The 21,793-nt window shown below is 40.5% G+C and overlaps 1 protein-coding gene across 3 annotated transcripts in view; it reads right to left on the reverse strand.

Annotated features, from left to right (window-relative positions):
* PID1 (phosphotyrosine interaction domain containing 1) overlaps positions 1-21,793 on the reverse strand; it is a 226,057-nt gene that overhangs the window by 188,918 nt on the left and 15,346 nt on the right. The window contains exon 2 of one of the 3 annotated variants that reach the window (XM_038574061.1): positions 4,006-4,151. The exons of the other annotated variants lie outside the window; for them this stretch is intronic. The gene's annotated coding sequence lies outside the window, so the exon portion shown is untranslated. The remainder of the gene's footprint in view (positions 1-4,005; positions 4,152-21,793) is intronic. 3 annotated transcript variants of the gene reach the window in all.

The following is a 21,793-nucleotide window of genomic DNA, read 5'->3' on the forward strand; positions in this document are numbered from 1 at the left end:
TTGATCAAGAGAGCCAGAAACAAACTCAAATGTATGTGGCTCCAAAGAAGCATGCTTGCAGCTGTACTAGAGTTTCCAAATCTGTGTCAGTTCTCCCCTATACATGTGGTTTTATAGTGTATGGTTGCCCCCGATGCATATCAACATTCCAGATGTGGGATGCCATCTTACATACCCCACTTCCCATGACTCCTCTGGAGCCTCCTCACCAATGGACACAGACAGAAGTCAAAGGTGGTGCCTCCTAATCTCTCCTACCCATTCAAACCTCACCCATCTACCCTTCACCAAAATATATAAATGTGCATATATGTAATTCATATGTGTGTATGTATCTACTCACACTCTTAAGTAAGAAACTGCTAGAAAAGGTACATGAAGTATGAAACGTAGACTAAAGCAGCAGAAAAGCACTCTGAATTCAGATTGAGGATATGTTTTTTAAATCTGCTTTTCGATATCATAATATGGTCCCTAAAACAAATGTGTGCTCCATTTACCAATACAGCTGAGCTATAAGCGTTCAGATGGGCAATGCCAAGAATCTCATATGAACAGGAAGAGCAAAAAGAGAAGACAGCGGATTTCTTCACAAACCACAATAACTCAGTTACATCTTTAAAATAAGATCTTTCTTACAAAACAAAAATCCCAAATGGTCAAAACTACCTATCGGGTTTTTCATTATATAATGTAAATTATTTTAATCACATTACTTGCTCAAAGCTGGAATGAGAGATTTTAGATGTACAGGTAGAGCAAGAGGGTAATAATCATAGCTTTTGTAACATGGGAATGTTCAGAGGGTAGCAGGCCAGCTGGCAGGCTACCACAGGGGGTGTTGAACCACTTACTAATTCTTGATGTACATGAGCAGGATAGGGGCGGGGGTGACAGAGATGGGAACCAAGATGAGAAAAAAAAGTTACAGATATGCAAGGTCTGAGGCACCTGGGTGGCTCAGTCGGTTAAGTGAATAACTCTTGGTTTCACCTCCAGTCATGGTCTCAGGGTCATGAGATGGAGCTGTGTGTTACACTCTGCACTCAGCAGGGAGTCTACTTGTCCCTTTCTCTCTTCCTCTGTCCCTCCCTGGCTCCCACACTCTCTTTCTCTTTCTAAAATCAATAAATAAATCTTAAAAAAAAAGAAAAGAAAAGAAAAAGAAAAGAAAAGAAAAGAAAAGGAAAGGAAAGGAAAGGAAAGGGAAAAGAAAAAAGAAAAGAAAAGAAAAGAAAAGAAAAGAAAAGAAAAGAAAAGAAAAGAAAAGAAAAGAAAAAAAGAAAAGAAAGAGAAAGGAGTACCTAGGTGGCTCTGTGGTCGAGCATCTGCCTTCAGGTCAGGGCATGATCCCAGGATCCTGGGATCGAGCCCTGCATCAGGCTCCCTATGGGGAACCTGCTTCTCCCTCTACCTATGTCTCTGCCTCTGTGTCTCTCATAAATAAATAAATAAAATCTTAAAAAAAAAAAAAGAAATGGAAGACGTAAAAGTTGGTGACCAAAAGTACCCAGTATGCTAGATTTTTGATGATTACTACACAATGGGGAAACCTCTCCCACCAAGCATATGCCTCATTTATTTTTACAGATCACTTTTAGTTAGTCATCTAGCAAACATTCGTTGAGTATTAACTATGACACCCTGTATTGGGAAATCCAGAAAGACGTCTTTACTCTCAAGGAGCATATAACACCGAGGGCTAAGTCTTATGTTACGTTACAATGCAGGGGGGAGTTAATACTGCTTATCGGCTGACTTTAAGATAGATAAATTGTCCTGGATTATCCAGATGGGCTCAACGTCATTGCAAGGGTATTCAGTGAAGGAAAGAGGAAGAGTCAGCGTCAGTGATGCAGTGGGAGAAAGAAGAAAGACCTGACCAGCTTTGAAGGTAGAAAGGAGCCATGAACCCTGGATTTCAGGAAATCTCTAGAATTGGAAAACACAAGGAAACATTCTCCCCTTGAGCTTGGGAAGGAGGTCAAGGTCAACCCTATGAACATCTTAATTTAAGTCCAGAGAGACCCACTTGAGACTTCTGATCTCCAGAACAGTAAGATATAACTCTGTGTTGTTTCAAGTCACTAAATGTGAGCTACTTTATTACAGCAGAAGGAAACTAACATATAACACATTCAAGTTTTGGGTATTAGGCTGTGGCCATTTGGGGAGGAGGGCGGCATTCAGCCTTCTACACGTATGCACTCACCTCTTACTGAAGAGCAAACTAGCAGGACCAAGCAAGCAAACAAGCCTAGAAATTTCTGATGGCCATGTTATTGTCAAACAAGGACCTATTTTGAAAAGCCATTATCATTACAACAGATTGGTTATTTCAAGTACCTGGCACAGTGTCTGACACCTAACAAGCCTTAATAAATATTAACTTATTTTTATGTAAGAGATCACAAGCTCAGTTTTCTGCATCCTGGTCACCCATGCTTTATTTTAAGGACTGAAATGCCAGTTATGATACTGTTATTTCATGCTCTGACCAACAGCTTCCTTCCTCCTCCTCCTGAGACCCCAGGCTTTTAACTTCCCTCCCCCTAAGCATCTTCAGCTCTGACCGGTGCAGTCTCCACTCCCAACCCTTCATCATCAAGAGGCTGATGCCAGTAGCAAGAGGAGCCCCCAGAAGCAGTGAGTCTCTCCGCTGAAGAAAAGCAAAAGTAAGACTGAATTTAGGAGGAGAGATCAATCACAACTGCCACTACCCTACTGGAAGCAGCAGGCAGGGCAGAGGAGCTGCCCAAAGGTTGTGGTTCTGAAAGTTACACTCAGGACAGCAAAACTTCAGGAAGTCCTGAGGTCCTCGGACTGGTCCATCAGAAGTCCACAGCTTCCAGGGAGACATGGCAGGAGAGAAGGATGCAAGAGCCAACAGGAGCCAGATCGGTATTTTCTAATGTGTTTATATTTTTCCCATTTGAAATTTAACATTGATTTTTGCTGATTTTTCCTGACTCTTAAACACTTCCCTTTTTTATTGTGAGTATTCATTCCATGAAATAGACACTGGAACACTGGCATTGTGGTTTTCCTCCACTGTTGCAATCACTGACCGGTGTTGTCACTGTACCTAAGTGGACGAGGTCATGATAGTGACATTATGATCCTATGAGGGACTTCAAATGGATGGGCCAAAGGAAGGAGAGATTAAAATCATTCAGGGAAAGGGGCTAAGAGCCACTGCAGTTTGAGGTGAGGAAGCCCAAGCCAGAAGGGTCTCCATGAAAAGAGAGTCAATGTGAGGGCTTCCAGGCATCCGGAGGGCAAGAGAACAAGTGTCTCGTGCTTGGTTGCACATAAGAAGGAGTCTGTCACAAAGTTTGTTCTTCAATGGAGTGGAAAACCAAAGCTTATATTTTGGAGAAAAAGACCTTGGAACAAGACTCCTTGAGAGCTGATGATAGCCTATCATCCCACAGGTGACCTGAACAAGGCTATAAACAATTTACTCTATGAACAAATTAACAATGTGTGTCAGCTTTAAAAATTAAAAAAAACAAAAACAAAAACAAAAACAACAACAAAAAAAAAACAGGTACCTAGAGTTCAGCCACTGAAGGGGTCAATTCAGGTATAAACTTGTAAGAATGAGGCCATGTTTTAAGCACAGGGGTCTCCCTAACATAAACTTACCCCAGAGAAAAGCAAGTAACAAAAGGATGAAGAGGGAGAAGCAGGAGGCATCTCATGAAGGTAGGTCCAGAAACATCTAGGGGATTCAGAGGGACAGGGAGATGCCATTTGCAAATAGAGTGGTCAGCTGGAGCTTCAGGGAGATGGTTCTCTCCCAAGCTCTGTGTCCAAGAGCCCCACTGCTGCTTCTCCCCTTCGAGGAACAGCCTCCTGTACCTGAGAAGGTCACCTTTTACTGTCAGCAGTGGAACTTCAGGAGGGATCTTCCTGGAAAAGTAAAGAAGGAAGGAGAAGCCCAGTGCAGCTCATCAGATCAAAAGTATAAACCTTGATTATCAGTGAGAAGTGGAGGCTTACAGTCAGGTCACGTTCACATCCTGGCCAGGAGCAGCATTCTCCATGAATAGATAAGTCAGCATTTGGGGTAAAGGAGCATCTTGAGCAAAGATGGGGAAGAAGGAAAGCACATGTTCCTCTTCCAGTAGAAGGAATGGGCCAATAGGCTGAAATGTATGAAGAACAATTAGGGAGGACAGAGAAATAGGCAGCTCTGAGCAAATTAATCCACCATTTGTTATTATATATATAAAGTTTTATTGAAACCCAACCACGTCCATTTGTTTATGTACGGTCTATAGCTTGTTTTCACACTACCTTGGGAAAAAGTTACAGCAGAGTAACTCTACATCCTACAACACCTAAAATACTGCCCTGCCCTTTGCAAACACACACACAAATTGCTGACCCCTGATACAGATCACAATGTACGGGTTTTTGAAATACTGTAAAATCTCACCCAATACTAAAATGTTAATATGAACAGAAGAACTTGGTGGGAGGTGGGAACTAAGGAATCTTCTTTACATCCAGAGAACAATAATCGAAACCAATTCCAAATGTTTACTCATTCTGTGAGTACATTAAAGGATTTAAGAGAAAATATTCAGTCACCAACATTTGTCAGTTTTGCAGGATGAGTAGTCAACCCATAAAAGGAGCCCTACAGTTCTGAATGACTTGGGTGAAAAGAAAATAACAGTAAATACATGTTATAGGCATAGCTCCTCTTACCATTTTTATTCATTTAAGAGTTTCCTCTAAAAATACTGCCATACCAAACTGCCCCAACAAACATTATTCTCTAAATAGTACACAATTTTGATTGGATATGTAGAAATAATTTGCAAGGACCCACTTTGTGCAATAGAGAAAAAAAAAAAAAAGAACAGTCTTTGAATCCCAGGCAAGGGCACAGCTGTTTCCACCTGTGTGTGGTTTAAGAGTAAAAGAGAAAATGTACCTAAATGCAGTGGGAGAGAAAGGAGAAACTTTTATCATCCTAAGTATTTTGCTTAAAAACTGAAGGCTACCCTAACATAAATAAGAATTTGAAGTATAAGTGACATTTCTTAAGTATCTATACACTTGTATGTCCTTCACCCCACCCTTACCGCTCCCCCCACAAAGGCTTTTCTGAATCCTTAGGAATGTCTGATAAACTCTCAATTACTGAAGCAAACCATGGAAAGGAGGTCTATGAAATTATTAACATTGGAGTTAATTTATACTGACATTGGAATTAATTTATTCTGACTTACACATAATAAAATTAATCATTCCAATTTTAATTAATGCCCTTCTTTTAGACTCCTCTACTAAATAGAAGCTACACGGTGGAGGGGTGGAGCTAGCGTCAAATTAATTAGTAACTTTGAAGGTTCATTTAAGTTCTTGCTTTCATGTTAAAAAACGATGATATTAAATTTCAATTTGGAGAGCCCTTTTTCTCTCCATTTAATATGGTTTTACTTCTTTAAAACATTCTATTTCCTTGTTGGTCAAGAAAACAAAACTATCTTGGAGGTAAAATAAATCCCTCAATTACCAGGAATGGAATTTGAAAGGCTGCCTCTAATCATCCAATAAAGTTTTTTTTTTTTTTTTAAGGGAGAACATGACTCAGTAGGATAAGGACTTCATTCAAGCATTAATTGCTTTCAAAATCATCCAGCTTGATACTGTATTAACTGTTTAAAATGCCAAACCACATCATTGCTCAGTTGATCTTGGAAAGCTTCAAAAACCACAAAGCAGAACCCAAAGATAAAAGGTCAGTGAATTGGTTACTTCCAGAATGAGATCAACTTTTGAAAGAAAACAGGCTATAAAGAATGTGTGTGCCACAACCACTGGACTTGATCAAAGTAGCTCTGGATATTAATTTGGGAGAGCGGGGCAAATCACAACTAAGTAAGTAAGACATGAGCTTATCTGTAATGACATGAACTTTGGCTCCACTTCTTGCATTTACAAATAGGTCTCCAGCCTCCCCAGGAGATACAGGCTGGGACAGGAAGAGAGAGGCACTGCCCAAAGTCTCAGATAGCATTACCAAGTGGGTCATGACATTGTTGTGCTAGTCTGACCAGCATCATAATCCTGGCTGTCCTACTGAATACCTCAGCCTTGGCCAACTTCTTCCTTAAACCTGTTTCTTCGCTGTAAAACAGCAATCACATCAGTACTGACCTCAGGAATATGGTAATTATTAGTGGAGATAAGGCAGGCAAAGGGTTTGGCCCATGGAAAATGCACTATAAATATTAGTTTCTATTATTTCTTTATTATTACTAATTATTGTTATTGGTATTATTGAAAGTATTTCATCTGGCTTGAAAGGAACTCATCCAACAGCCCACACTACCGGCACCAAGAACTCTTGGGTTCTGCTTTTTACTTTTGTTGTTGAATAACCAGCAGGACAGAAAAACTATTCAAAAATGTTTCCTTAATGTAGATCAGTGGTTCCCAAATTTCAGCAAGACTCAGTATCGCTGGGAGAGCTTGTGAAAACATGGATTGCTGGGCCCTGCTTCTGGGGTGTCAGATTCAGGACATCCATGGGAGGACCCAATACTTTGCATTTCTACCAAGTTTCCAAGTGATTGGTGCTGAAGGTCTGGGGATCACCAGTTAGAGAATTTCTGCTCTAGAAGTTTCTTCTATAGTTAGGCATCTTTGACTTAGAGGGAAAAGAGACTGAGACCGACAAATTTCTGGAGGAAACAAGACAGAGAAAGGGAGACGAATCTGCATCATCTCCTTAACTGCCACAAGCAAGAAGACAAGCACAATCAGTCATCTGTCAACCAGTGCTAACGCAGTGGGAGAGCCTTAGTGTGGTCCATGGGGAGGGTTCAAAGTCAGCCATGGAAAGGAAATATGTTAGACTCCTAGAACCAGACTGAGAAATAAGAGAGGAGGACAAGCAACAAATTCAAAACAAACCTTGTGAATCATGATCACTTAAGCTCCCTTTGCAAATATATTCAAAGAGAAGGTCATGTTGCTCAGTAGCAATGAAACCTAAGCCACTTGATCCTTCAATGAATTATTTTAAGAAGTTGAAACTTCATTTGAGCTAGATGGCTCACATCATTTATAATGTAGTTCTGACTACCTTTATACAAATTGCATTTACTGTAGCATTAATTTACAAAATTTCATGATTAAACTGCACATAAGAGCACAGGTAAGTACTCATAAGACAGAGATACAAAGGGTAGTAATTTCACTGCAATCCAACTCAACCTATATTCCTGGTACTATTATGCTCCTAAAATATGCACTGAGAACTCTAGGTGGGAGCCCTATTTTCATCTAGACTTAAAAGGGTCTAAAGAGGCAACATTGGACAATTTAGCCCTGCTGGACAGTATTTCACCTGGCAACCACCCAAAGCCATTCAACCTAAAAATGTGTTATTAGAAGGAAGAAAATTCAAGGTAGGTAAGACTTCACATTTTCATTGTTACAGATATAGATACACTGCCAATAATTTCCCCAAATCACTATATCCCAAAGATATCCTGAACATAAAAATGAACAATAAGTAATGTCATTTTCCATTCCTGAAGTTTCATATTTCCAGAAGCATCTTACAAATAAAGCTAATCCCCTAAGACATCCTGTGAAGAAATGATTTATGGTATTAAAGAAGAAAGCTTGGAAATTGATGAATGTGGTATCTTTCTCAGAGAACTTCTCGATTTACTAAAGTAAAATCAATTAAAATCTGTAAAGTACAGATCTGTTTCACTTGGTTCAGCTCAGAGGTAAGCAAATTACTCGTAAGCAGAAAATCCTGTTTTCATATTCATGGTATATCTCCCCCAGATATAAAGTTTTGGGTTGACAGAGTATTCTTTTCTTTTCACTACTTGCCATAGTGTCTTTCTCTCCATTATTTCTGATGAAAAGTCAGTGATCATTCAGAGCACAGTTCCCTTTATGTAACGAATTGCTTTTCTCTAGTCATTTTCACGATAATTCTCATGATTTTAATTATCAGTACTTTGACTATGATTTGCCTAAGTGTACTTTACTCTGGGTTTCTCCTACCTAGGATTTGCTAAGTTTCTTGGAACTGTAAATTGATATTTTTCAAGGGGACCTGGGTGGTTCAGTCAATTAAGCATTTGACTCTTGATTTCAACTCAGGTCATGAGCTCAGGGTCATGGGATCCAGCCCAGTGTTGGGCTCTGCACTGGACATGGAGCCTGCTTAAGAGTCTGTCTCTCCCTTTCCCTCTGACCCTCTGTCCCCCCACCCCCACCCCCACTCTCCCTCTCCAAAAAAAAAAAAAATTTTTTTTTTAATATTTTTCACTAAATTTGGGAAATTTTTAAACATGATTTGTTGAATTTTTTTCTGCCCCAGTCTCTTTCTTCTCTTCTTGGGACTGCAATTACACGCGTATCCTGTACTGCTTGATGTGTATCACAAGTTGCTGAGGTTCTGTTAAGCTTTTTCAGTCTTTTCCTTTTTTCTTCCATGTTCTTCAAATGGATTGATACCTACTGATCTGTTTTCAAGTTCACTGACCTTTTCCTCTTCCTTCTTCAATCCATGATTAAGTCCATAGAGCAAAATTTTCTATTGTAGATATTTTATTGTTCCATTCTAGAGATTCCACTTGGTTCTTTTGTATGGTCTCCATTTCCTTATGGAGATTCTCTACTGTTCACTCCTTATAACAAAAATTTTCATTCTTTAAACATATTTATAGTAGCTTCTTTAAAGTCTTTTCCTACTATTCCAACATCTATGTCTTCTTGGGGTCTATTTTTATTGACTCCTTCTTCTCTTGGCTATGTATTACATTTTCCTGCCAGATTTTTTCTTTTACACTGAACATGTTAGATGATACAGTTTAGGAATCTGGATTCTTCTGTCATTCTATGGTTAACAGGAATGTTGATTTCTTGCTTTAAAAAGCTGGTGAGCTATGGACTAATCACCTTGAACATGTGGAAGTTTGGTTTTTATTCTTTGGTAGGAGGGAGTCTAGTTCAGATTTGCCCTCAGTTGAAGGAAAAAAATTATTTTACCCAGAAATAAAGACTATGAAATGCTATTTACCTAACCACAGAAAATCTGAGTTTTGCACAAATAAAATAAAAGGAAAATCATTGCCGACGTGAGCATAGGTTTTCAAGATGTTCTTCCAATATAATTCCAAAAAATACTCAAACTATATTTATTCTGAGGCATCGGTGAGCTTTTAAGTAATACAAAATTTGCAGATGGGCAGAAAAGTTTTAATAACTGGCCTAAATGTCCAAATAAGAACCAAAATACCTTATGATGTATCTGCTGCAGTTAAAATGGAATCTTTTTTCAATAATTTTTCCATAAGAGTTATCATTTTTCAAGAATCAAATACAAGAATATGCTTCTATATAATGCAGACCTGATTTGATTCCATCTTTATCACTTTTGGCAAACTTGTCCTCTATAAGCATCTGTTTCCTTCCCCGTAAAATATCTGCAACAACAAGTACCTCTCAAGCACAAGAGCAGATACGGAGTTATTGTTCAGTAAATAGTTATTTTTAAAGGCAGAGATCTTTGCCTTTAGATCAGGAGGTAGAAAAAAAACTTAATCCAACAACTAAAATATAGTTTTCCTGTTCTGCCTAATTAGAGGCCAGCTAAAATCAAAACTCACACCACTTGCTGTGACTCACGTACTCCACATAACAACTAGAACTGCATGCCCACAAGCTAAAATAGTTACAGGTCTGAAAGGACAATTCGTGATTCTGCCCCCACCATATCCCACTGCCACCTGAAATATGCCCCTTCAGTTACAGATCCCAGCAGCCTCCATATGTAGCATGATGTTCCATTCAGCTGCCTGGACCGGAAACCTCAATATCATCCTTCGCATTCTCTCTCCTCCCTACCTTACTGTCAATCCATTCTGCTGCATACCTGTCACTCATACCTCTGCTACCCCCTGACCCCCAGCAGTCACTATTTTGCATGATACCTTCATCCCCTTTTTCCTGCACCATTTCTAACAGCCTCCTCATTTCCCTGCTTTTAATTCATCTTCCATGTCACCACCAGAATAATATTCCTAAAACCAATACATTTTCACCTTTGCCTCCCATAAACTGCCAGGGGGTTCCCACTGCCTAAAAGATGGAGTCCATGCTCAGAAAGTGCCCATATGAGACCCTTCCTTCCCAATCATGCCTCGCTACAGATTGGCTTCTACATTCCTTCACCCCAGTCCCCCCCTTACTTTCCAGCCTCACGTGGTGTGCTCAGTCTTGTCTGGACAAGCCCAAGTTCCCAGCTCTGCCCATGCTCTTACTTAACCTCTCTACCTAACCAATGCCTATTTATCCTCAAATAGCTTACATCTCCTCCTCCGTGAAGGGTTTCCATCTAGGACAGGGTTCACAATTGCCCCTCTCTGTTGGATTACAGTACCATAATTACATGTTCATATGTCTATTGTGATCTCAAGACTGTGAGCTCCCAGAAGACAAAGACAATGCCCAGCATAGTATCTGGCTCACAGGAGGTATTCAATAAACATTTACTGAATTTATAAATGAATATCATCTTTACATTTCTGTGGCTAACATTCTACAGATATGCAGTATTTGCATATTAAAGCCCAGAAACAAAAAACAAGAATGGAGCAAAATATTGGCCTCAGTGCAAATCTCAGCCCCAAGGACAACAATCAAACAAGGAGACTCAGTATGAATCATAATTACAGTCACCTTTATCTGCATTCCTCTAATACCAAGAGAACTGAAAATCTTTTCGTTTTACAAGATGAAGGTCACATCTGTACTGGTCATAGCCCAATTTAGCAACTCTCAACTCTTCCTAGATCTTACATTTTAGTTATAATGCTTTCTTTTCAGATCATATAAAATTTTTAAGAACTTCATTTGGTTTTGTCGAGCAAAGATTAATATTGGATACTTTAATCACAAAACTCACATTTGGCATTGGGTCTTGGCAGAAAGCCCCACGTGTATTTTCTCTGAGACTAAATTACTCATTTCTAATATAAACATAAGAATAAAGCAAAAACTAGCATTGTGTAAACAAAATATGTTACCTTCTAGTTTTCAACAGAAAATTAGTGCAACCTTATTTAACCACCAGATTAGTGAGACGTGGGATCCCAGTTTAAGGCAGCGAAATCAGGGATTCTTGTCAAACATTCACCACAATCCAAATTTCCAAACTTTTTTCCCCAAACTTTTAAGCATCATTTTTTTTTCAAATACAGAACCCAGGATCCCTGATTCTTATTGTCATCCAAACAATTGCAACCAGCTGTGAAAACTAGCACCGGAATCAAGTCTATCTGCAGGGCATCCCCTCAAAGCTACCAAATATGACTGTTTTCACCAACAAATATTTGTGACCCTCTTTCCTGAAATCCTGACTCACAGACCACTTCTTAAAAAAAAAAAAAAAAAAAAAAAAAAGATTCAACCCTACAAAATCCTTTAATTTTTCCTCATTTTAACTCATCAAAATTATGTAACTTCTCCTAAAATGACCAATTATCTTCTCTCCCATTGATCTGTATTTAGTTGCCCAAATAATGCTTTATTACAAATACAAAATATTTTTTTCAATCCCTGTAATCTTAACACTTTTTCTATTCAGCAAAAGCAATTCTCTACTCTTTTCAAAGTGAAACTACATCATCTTCCTTCTCAACTTCCTCTTAAGAACCTCATTTCCCAGATTTTGTTCTCTAAATTCCCATCAGAGGCTTCCTACAAAATCCTCCCCAATCTGTGTTTTGTTTCTGGCAATGTTAGGTATGAATCTGCCATGGCACTAGACACTTTGGTGCTTACGGAGGCAGGGAAACCATCCTGGAGAACCTCAAAACTCCATTACCAGAAGCTTCAGATACTATAAACAGAATGTTACTTGTTTTTCAATTGTCTAAGATCAAAATCCCACATATAGATCTGTCGTGTAACAAATTCCATCTCTGCCAGTAGACATGTTTTTCTTTACACTTAAAAGAGCTGTCCAAACTAATTATGGCATTTGCATCTCTTCCTTGACAACACTCTCAAAAACCCACCTGCAGTCTGAAACTCTTCTGCATGACTAAGTCTCTAGCACTGCTTTTCCTCTGAATTCAGCTTGGAACACACGACTTCATAAAGCTTCTCCTTTGGATACATGCCCCTCTATCCCAAGCAGGGCCAAGATGAAAATGATGCTTCTTGCAACACCCCAAGCTTCCTAGTAAACGCCACAGGTGTCCACAGACGCTCATGGACAAGGGAGAAAGGCAATTTTGCTTTGCCTAATTACTCTCAAAACTTTTCACTAACAGTAGTAATCCTTAAAGTATGGAAATGTTACTCATTCTAACCAGAGTCTATTTCTGCAGATCATACAAATATTCTGACAAATTCTTAACGATTACTTAGATCATGAAACTGCAGGGTTCCCTACCAGGAAAATCAGCATTGCAGCTCATAGGGGGAAGGCAATACCACTTTTAATTAGCTCACTGCTAAATAATACTTGAGTCTATTTCCCAGTTTACAAAACACCTTTTCATCTATGTAGAACTCTAGTACCAGACTCATTCTGCTGAATGAGAAAACTGAGGCTCAGAAGTTAATGTGACTTGCCCAAGGTCGCAGTGAGACTGCGTAATGGGGGCTGAAACCTACATGAAACTCACATGAAAACATACTGATTCCCAGTCTCACCCCATCCCCATCACACCAGGCTCACTGGGGCCCAGGGAATATTTCATGCAACCATCTACATTTTGGTTCCAGTTTGTCTGGTTGCTGGGTTTCCTTTGTTGTTTGGTTTGGCAGACCCAACTGACAGGGACTTCATCAGGTGACTCCAGACAAATAAGTTATTTGTTCTCTGTTCTGTAGGAATGCGATCAAATTTGCATATGATAGCCATCACTGATTCCTGCCCGAGGCTATTTGGAGTTTAAAGAGCTGTGGACCTCACCCATAGCAATTCCAAATATAATCTTCAAGCATCTCTCAGACTGACATTAGCCAGAGCACCAGTAGTCAGTAGAGCCCACTGGAAGGAATGACCCTTGTACTGCAGAGCCTCCAGGTCATGAAATAGGAGGAGCATGGGCACTACGTAAACCAATACAATCTTCATTCACATAACACCTAAAAAAGAAGTCCTTTAAAGGAAATAACTGAACATCATACAAATTCCATTTTCAAGTTCCTGAGTTCCACAGCCCAGAAACAGACACACACATAATTGGGGAGTTAAAGCTCTGCTGCTTACATACCAGTCTAACAATAAACAAGCTGTAAGTCAGCGCCTCTATTTATGTTGTGCTGTGGGCACCCACACCCATTTATTATCTGTGGGGCTGGATGCACCACAAACCTTCGTGGCAATAAATAGTTCCAAAGGAAGACCCGGCCGCCGGACAAGTAAAAACATGAGTGGATTCCAAGAAGTACAAAGCTGTGCTAAACAAAACTCACCAGGCAGGAGGAGCACTTTTAAAACCTGCTCCGAACCCTTCCACTGAAGCAAAATGTTTTTGGCAACTGGAAACAGTTAAAATTTCCTATTTTCTGATTATCGCAAGTGCTTACCTTTGCACATCCGGTCCCCAGCTGGGTCTGTCAGAACAAGAAATCTCCTAAAGGAAAGCCAGTTCTCACAATCTTCTCAGGCCAATTTAGCAATTTGCAAAACGGAGAAGGTTTGTTATGACAGGGGAGAAAGGAGGGTGCCCTCAGCATGTGACGTCCCCCAAGCCCCAGATTCTAACCCACCAACTCAAGGACAGAAAGAAAATCCCAATCAAAATAAGAAAACTACCCTGGGAAAACAGAAAGAAAAAGAAGAAGAGAAGGCCAGAGAATTGCCACGGTCGATGTGTATATGTGACAAACTGAATACAAAGCTGCACAGAGGAACAAAAATTCAAGAGTGATGATTTTTAGAGAGTACGGTGTATCGTGTAGGTTGGGCTTCAGCTGCAAATGAAAGAAATGGCAAAATAGCAGTAGTTTAAAGAAGACAGATGTTTATTACTCTCTCATATAAATGAATTCTGGGGTAAGCAGCTGACGGCTAGTGTGGCAGCTCCCAGGCATCAAGGTCCCAACTGCCTATCCTCTGTACCCCATCCAGAGCACAGAGCTCCCCCAAGATGGTCTACGAGGGCCCCTCAACCTTCAAGCATTGCATTCACATTCCCACCAGAAAAGAGCAAGAAAGGGCCTGAGAAGCAGGTACCCTCCCTGTAAGACTGCTGCTGACATCCCACTGGCTACCATTAACCTGTTATATGGCCGTAACTAGCTGCAAGGGAACCTCAAAAATCATCAAATAGGTACTCACAACTGGCATTTGCAATTGCGCCAAGATCCATATTCTACAGCTCAAGAGATCATAAGGCCCTGCAATCCATGTGTCCATCAAACAAATATTTGTGAACTGCCTACTCTTGCCAGGCCCTGGGCTTTGCACTGGGGGCATGGTGAGGGACGAAACAGAACAGCCCCTGTCCTCATGCTTCAGACAGTTCAGTTACCACCAGCCCCAAACCATTAGAAATGGCATTTGCAAACATGTCTATGTAATGTGTTTTTTGTTTAGCATTTTATTCTGAAATAATTTTAGATTTCCCAAAACATTGCAAGAATAGCTATACCCTTTACCAGATCTACCAACCAGCAACACTTAACAACCACATTTCCTTTACAGTATATTCTCGCTCTCATTCATTCGCTTTCTCCCACTTTCCCATCTCCTTTCCCCTTCCTCCCCACTCCTGTCTCTCTTTCTCCCCTCCTCCTCCCCTCTCTTTCCGGCTCACTCCCCTTCTTCCTCCCTCCTTCCCTCACATGCATTTGAGAAGATACAGACTACAGATGTCACCCCCCACTTCACACTTAAAACGTTCTGTTATATATTTCTCAAGAACAAGAACACTCTCTTGCATAACTGTCATAAAAGTATGTCACCAACCATGTCAATGAAGTCCTTTATAGCAATTATTTTCCTGGCCCAGAATCCAATTCAAGATCATGTACTGCACTTAGTTGTCCTTTCTGGAACAGTGTCTTGGCCTTTCTTTGTCTTTCTTGGCATTTATATTTTCTAAGAGCACGTCCCAGTTATTTTGTAGAGTACATGCTCCCGAAACAGGAATACTATGCAAGTGGTACTTCCCAGTGCACCGTATCAGGAGACACCCAGTAACGGTTTGCCCAATTCGGGTGATGCTAACTTTGAGTCTTTGTTTAAGGTGATGCCCACGTGATTTCTTCACTGAAAAGTTACAATTTTCCCTCTTTTCCATTGATAATTTGTGGAGACATACTATATATGAGATTATGTCAAAACCCTGTTCCAAATCAAACAACCATCCACGTGTTTTAGTATTCACTAATGATGCTTGCCAGGACCAATCATTACGATGGTTGCAAAATGGTGGTCTTCTAGCTCCATCATTCTCACCTTCTTTATTAGTTGACATCGTATAATAAGGAAGAGCTTTCCTTCCTCACCTATTTATTTGTTTCTATCAGTCTCTATCAGTATAGCCTCAGAGATAATTATTTTATTCAATGGGCTACAATACACAACAGCTATTATTTATTGTGAGGGTCAGTGTGTGCCATATTTGGTCAATGGAAACCAAGCTGGCTTCCAGGTTTCCTGAAGATGCTCAACTGGAGAGTATTTCATCTTATATAAGGAAAATCAACCGAAACATTTCTCCCATCTAAAACTCAACCATTACCAAGAAACAGATGTAACCCTAAACAAAACAAATTCTGCATTTTATATTTTAATTATTATTTTTATGAATAGCTTGAGTGTTGACATCTCTCACATTACTGAAACTAAATATAACAGGTAATATCCCTACAGTAAACAGGCAATAACTTAGCTACAAGATAAATATATGATATTTTGACTTAAATGTCAAGGAGATACAGGATATATTCTAGAGAATTTAATATAGACTCATAGAGTTGCGTGCTTCCCTATTAAAAGTTGGCTCTAAAGATAAATATAAGCATCTCTCTCTGTGTGTGTGTCCCTCCCTCCTTTCTCCCCTTAATGCAAAAGTCAAACCCCACTCTTAGCATCTCACTGACTTATAATGACACGTATGCCATACTACCTCCCTTCTTTCCTTCCAAAGAACTTAAGGTAGAGCAAATAAATTATAAAATATCATTAGTTCACTGAAGCACTACAGAAATAAATATATTTACTGGGCTTGCATTATGCTCCAGCTTTACCTCCCAAGTATTATGCCAGGTGCAATGGATAAACAGGGAGGAAAAAAGACCCAGTTCCCAGCCCCTAGGGCTCAGAGGCTTCTAGGACATGGAAGTCTACAAGCAACTCTAATAAAAACAAAAACTAGAATGAGCTAAATAAACAGGATGAGTGCCACAAACTGTGGACACTTAGAAGAAGGGGAGGATTCACTGCACTTGGAGAGTCAGAAAGGCAGAAGAACGGCAGTTTCTTCTGCTGCAGGAGGAGTATGATCTCCTCGGCAGAGCATACAAGTGATGAAAGATATTTCAAACTAAGGAAACATTAGCGAAAGCATCAAACATAAAAACACACAAAATGTGGGAAATGGTCCAAGATGCATTAAAAGATGTAGAGACATGAAGATGGCACATGAGTTTGAACCCAAGCATCAAAGCAACTCCTTAGCATCTGAGAAGGACAGATCTTTTACAAACACTGGCTACAGAAGGGAGGAAAGGAAACCTGCCTAATCACCAACATCTTCACTCATTTGGCCTCGTTCCATACAATCTTCTCACATCCGATGTGTAAAAAAAAAAAAAAAAAAAGTGCAGAGATAGGAGACGAAAGAACAAGCAGTATCAACTAAATAACATTTTCCCCCAAGAAGAAATTAGCCAAATAACATCTGTCCAAACAAACATAAAAATTCTAAATTTCTGCATACTTAGAGGAAACTTTTATTTTAATCACAAAGAGAGTCTCCCATTTTCAGTGATCCTGGCAATTTTCAACACATGCCCTTGCTCAACATGCTTTTATCGAAAGATGGACCGGAAAACCATCTGAGACCATGTGGGACCAGCATCAACTAACGGTTCATAACCGAGGACTGTGTGTCAATTTTAACATGACAGCACCAGACCACGGGGGAACCCCATGGGGTTCAATGGCAAATAAACTCACGTAATCTCAGGGTGTCAGAGTGCCCATGTCTGCCATTATTTTCAAGTTGGTACCTGTGGCAAGATGATGTGATGTTGCCATCTTTCCCTTTGACCTTAATAACAGAACTCTGACTCAGTTTGAGGCAAAAACTTGCCCAATTAAAATATCTGCTCTCCCAGCCAATATACAGCCACACACAGTCCTCATTTCCTGAGACATTAGCATCCCCCAGGGTAGGACGTGAAGGGAAGCTTTCGTGTTCCCACTCAAAGGGGACATATTACAAAGGCTCTCTCCTCTTTTGCCCTCCACAATCTTAGGATGGAAGTTTCCTCCATGACAACAGCAATCTGTGTTATATTTAACCGACTAAACCCTTCTCAAGCACAAGAACCACTTCTTTAGACCCATCTCCTCAGTCAGTTTGGCTCCTCACCCAACAATAAAAGATCCCTAGCATTTGTTGAAATAAATAAACAAGAGGGATGATGCATTGTGGACTTAAGAGGTGACGCATCCTGACAAATCCAAAGCCAGTGTCTCTTCAATGCCAACATCCCTCTTAAGTCCACAGTGCTGCTGACCACATAGAGCACTTTGATATTCAGTACTTGAAAATATGCATAAAGTCCAAAAGTCACCATGAATCAGTAATGATTTTAAATAAATATGTCTTTCAATAAAGCACACGAGATTTGAAAAGTAGTTGATACATTTGCAAAGTATATGTTTTTGGTCTATAGAAAATGCACATGGAGTTCACAGATGTCTTTTTTTCAAGATTTTATTTATTCATTTATTTTATTTATTTTGTTTATTTTATTTGAGAAAGAAAGAGAGCACAAGCCTGGGAGAGAAACAGAAGGAGAGGGAGAGGGCGAGGGAGAGGGAGAGGGAGAAGCAGACTCCTCGTTGAGCAGGGAGCCTGACATGCGGCTCGATCCCACAACCCTGGGATCATGACCCAAGCCAAAGGCAGACACTTAACCAACTGAGCCACCCAGGTGCCCCAGGGTTCACAGATGTCTTTAAAAAAAACAACAACAACTCCATGACCCTCTCGAGTTCCAAGATCCACGGGTCAAAATGTATTAATCCCTAATAAGAGCATTTTATTTGAATCTACCGCATTGTCAGTAGACTACCCAAAACCCCAAGATGTGAGTTGTAATAGAGCCATGACTTTGCCTTCTGCTCTGGCCAACTTTAATCTAGTTTTAAATTTCTGAAGCAGGCTTCTGCTCCTATTTATAATGTGAAGTTTAAAAAAACATGTTAACACTTATGAAATTGTTATGCTACATAAAAATTCCCCTGAGTCTGGGATGCCCATAAGAAATGCAAGAGATGAAAAATAATTTGCTCTATCACGCATTTTCTTATTTACCAGCAGGCATTAATAGCTTTGAATCAAAGTTAAATTTCCTATTTAGAGGGGCCAATGATTGAAATAAGAAAGATAAATAGCATCAGTTTCTTAACATAATGAAAGCAGGCATCTGCTAAGTTCCAAGAAGGACTTTTTAAAGTGCATTTTACAAGCAATCAACAGTCTATCAATTCTTCCAGGCCTTGGATCGAAATGAATCCATTTTTCCTCTCCATCTACAACCCAATAAACGAGTTTTGATGGCCATCTAAGGCAGAGATCACATGCTCTTAACCATAAGCCAAAACAAAAAGTGAGAATTTTTTTAAAGCCCCCCAAAAACCAATGGCTTTGAAGCAACAGTCAAACTTACCCAGTTGAGCTGTGATCCAGCCGACCAAGAGCCTTTAGCTGCTGAAAAGGAAGACAGGAGAAAGGAGAGGTGGCCATCGCCCCCTGGGAGAGCTATAAAAAAAAATATCTGAAAGCTACAGCAGTCAGCAAGACAGCTCAGAGAAATTCAGGAGTGGAGAGAGCTTTACTCCCATTCATTGTGAGGAGAGCAAGAGGAGAAAAGAAAAGGGAATCCACACAAAAGGGAGCAAACACAGATCCGGCCCCAAATCCCAAATCACCCAGCAAGTCTACCTTTTGAGTAGAGAGATCCCTGCAAATTGGGTTTTACTTCCAGAAGACTCCCTCCAAGTTTTTGCTGAATGCTTGCCCTGCCCCAAGGTACCCTGCCAGCACACGTCCCCTCCTGTTCAGAGCACACACATATCTCACGGGCCAGCCTCTGTCCAACCAGGGCATTAAATTACATTATGAAGAAAAACGTCAGTTCTCTGGGCCAAGGAGTAAAGAGATCAGCATTGAGCCTGTGCTATTTACCACCAGCACAACAGAGGGAAGGAAACACCAATTAGTGCGCTTTTTAGACGCTGCGCTCTTCCTTCTCTGGACCACCTTACTCCCCGAAAACCACCAAGCTGTATCATTCAGTGTGTCAACATCCCAAAACACATACTGGCTGTCCTCTGAATGTGAATATTTAAGTATAACTTCAATTTTCCCAAGAGGATTCCCACAGGGGGAATGCTAATTTGAATTTTCTTTGGTTGTACAACGCTCTCCCAAATTTGCACTTTTGCAAAGCCATTCATTTTCTACAAAGCATCAAGCTCCTAGAGAAAAGACAAGGGGGTGGGGTGTGGGAGGGGGCAGAGGGGTGGCGGAGGGGGGGTAGGAGGGGTGCCCCAGCTAATGCCCTAGCTAACTGATGCCAGATGAACTTTCCTGGATTCAGAGAGCTTTGTTTTGAAGATTTCCGCCTTGTATTAAATCAAAGTGGCAAAGCAGGTCTTGAAGACTAGTGAACTACATTCTCCACCCCGAAGGTCAGGGCTGCCAAAGTCGGACGTATTTAACTTTCTGGGCTAAAAGAGCCCACACTGTCCTAGAGTGAACTTACGGAGCCATTCACATTTTTAACCAACAACTACAACAAATGTTTCTCGAGAACCGAGACTCAGCCTGAGACTCCATCTCTTTGGCTATTTTGGCCCAAATGACTGTTTGCATCCCTGACACTATTTCTGCCCCAGATGCAGAGACAAGAGGGCTTCATTTTATAGTGTGTACCCACACTACTTTATTTGTTTTGGACGTCGTAAAAGCATCATTACTTAAAATGATGGGCCGCTTTTTCAGTACAGAGATTTGGCAGAAAGGTGAGAGTGACATCCAAGTTATAAAAACCTTAAGATTTATAGCAGATGCCAATAGCAGGGCTACACCCTTATAAACAACAAGGACAAAAATCATTCTCCAGCGATGGGCCAGGACTATGGGATGATGAGGATTCTTTCTGTTCAATGGCACTTACAAGGCTATGTGCGTGAAGAATTCCAGGGAGAGAAATGTCTGCATCCTTTCTTCACCCCCCAGTTGAGCAAGCAGACTTTTGACAAGGAAAGGTTATCCATAGGGGCACCTGGGTGGCTCAGTGGTTGAGCCTCTGCCTTTGGCTTGGGTCGTGATCCCGGGGTCCTGGGATTGAGTCCCACATCTGCCTCTGCCTCTGCCTATGTCTCTCTCTTTCTGTGTGTGTCTCTCATGAATAAATAAATAAAATCTTTAAAAAAAAAAAAAAGGAAAGGGTACCCACAAGAAAGGATAGGTGCGTGTCCATGAGACCTTCTGGTTGGCATCTCAGAGACCCCTTCAGCATGGCTGTCTCAATTTTCTCCACACGCCAAGCTCTGCTCCATAAGAACATTTTGTGACACAGAATTTGAAAGGCCAAACAGGAAGGAAAATCCTTCCTGTATATCAGAGTTTGTGGTTGCAAGCAGTAGACACCAACTCCAACTCACTTCAGAAGAAAGAAAATTGATTATCAGAGTGATACCAGATTGAAAGGAGGACAGGAGGACCAAGCTCCAAAAGGACGGGGATCAAGAAGCTCCTGGGGTCTGTGCAGCAGGACTATGGAACTTGGTGATCGGAATAACCAGTTTTGGTGGCTTTCAGCCTTTTTGCCATCGTGCTCCAGATCCCAGTTTTGGGAGAGGGTGTCTGATTAACTTAGATACCAGTCCCTCTCCCAAAAGTAAATGGAGCCCACCCCCCCCCACCCCAACAGGAGAGACAGAATAATTCCCAAAAATGAGATCAGGATGCTGTTACCAAAGATGGGAAATGAAGCAGGGCAGAAAAACCCTACAGATGTCCACTTCAGCCACCACATAAACAGTCTTAGCATTCCTGCTGAATTGTTTATTTTTTTCAACTTCTAAAGCCCACTCTGTCAAAAAGTACTATCAGTATTATCACCCAAGGGTCTGTGCCACAATGTCCCATATAAAGAACCACACGGTAAGTTCTAGGGTCTTCAACTTAGGAAAACACTTAGGGTTCCACATGAGTTGATGGAGATTCTTCTATTAGATAATGAGAGCTAAGTAATTCATTATGTTTCTCTTCTTACTTAGGCTGCCAGGAAGCTCAGAGCTGGAAGTTTCAGGCTCAGTTACAGTAGCTCTCCTAGGTTTTCAGGTACAACTAAATCCTTCATTACATGACTAGTATTTGAGGGGTTTTATTTCAGTCTTGTTTTAATGTGTCAGTGATATTTCTATCTTTTACTGAAAAGTACTTCAAAAGCACTTGGATTTCTTTCTTAACTAACCAAACACCAATCTTTTCGGAATTACATAAGGATCTAACGTGTAAGTGTATTTTCT

This window comes from Canis lupus, chromosome 25 (assembly GCF_011100685.1).
Source record: "Canis lupus familiaris isolate Mischka breed German Shepherd chromosome 25, alternate assembly UU_Cfam_GSD_1.0, whole genome shotgun sequence".
NCBI lineage: Eukaryota > Metazoa > Chordata > Mammalia > Carnivora > Canidae > Canis > Canis lupus.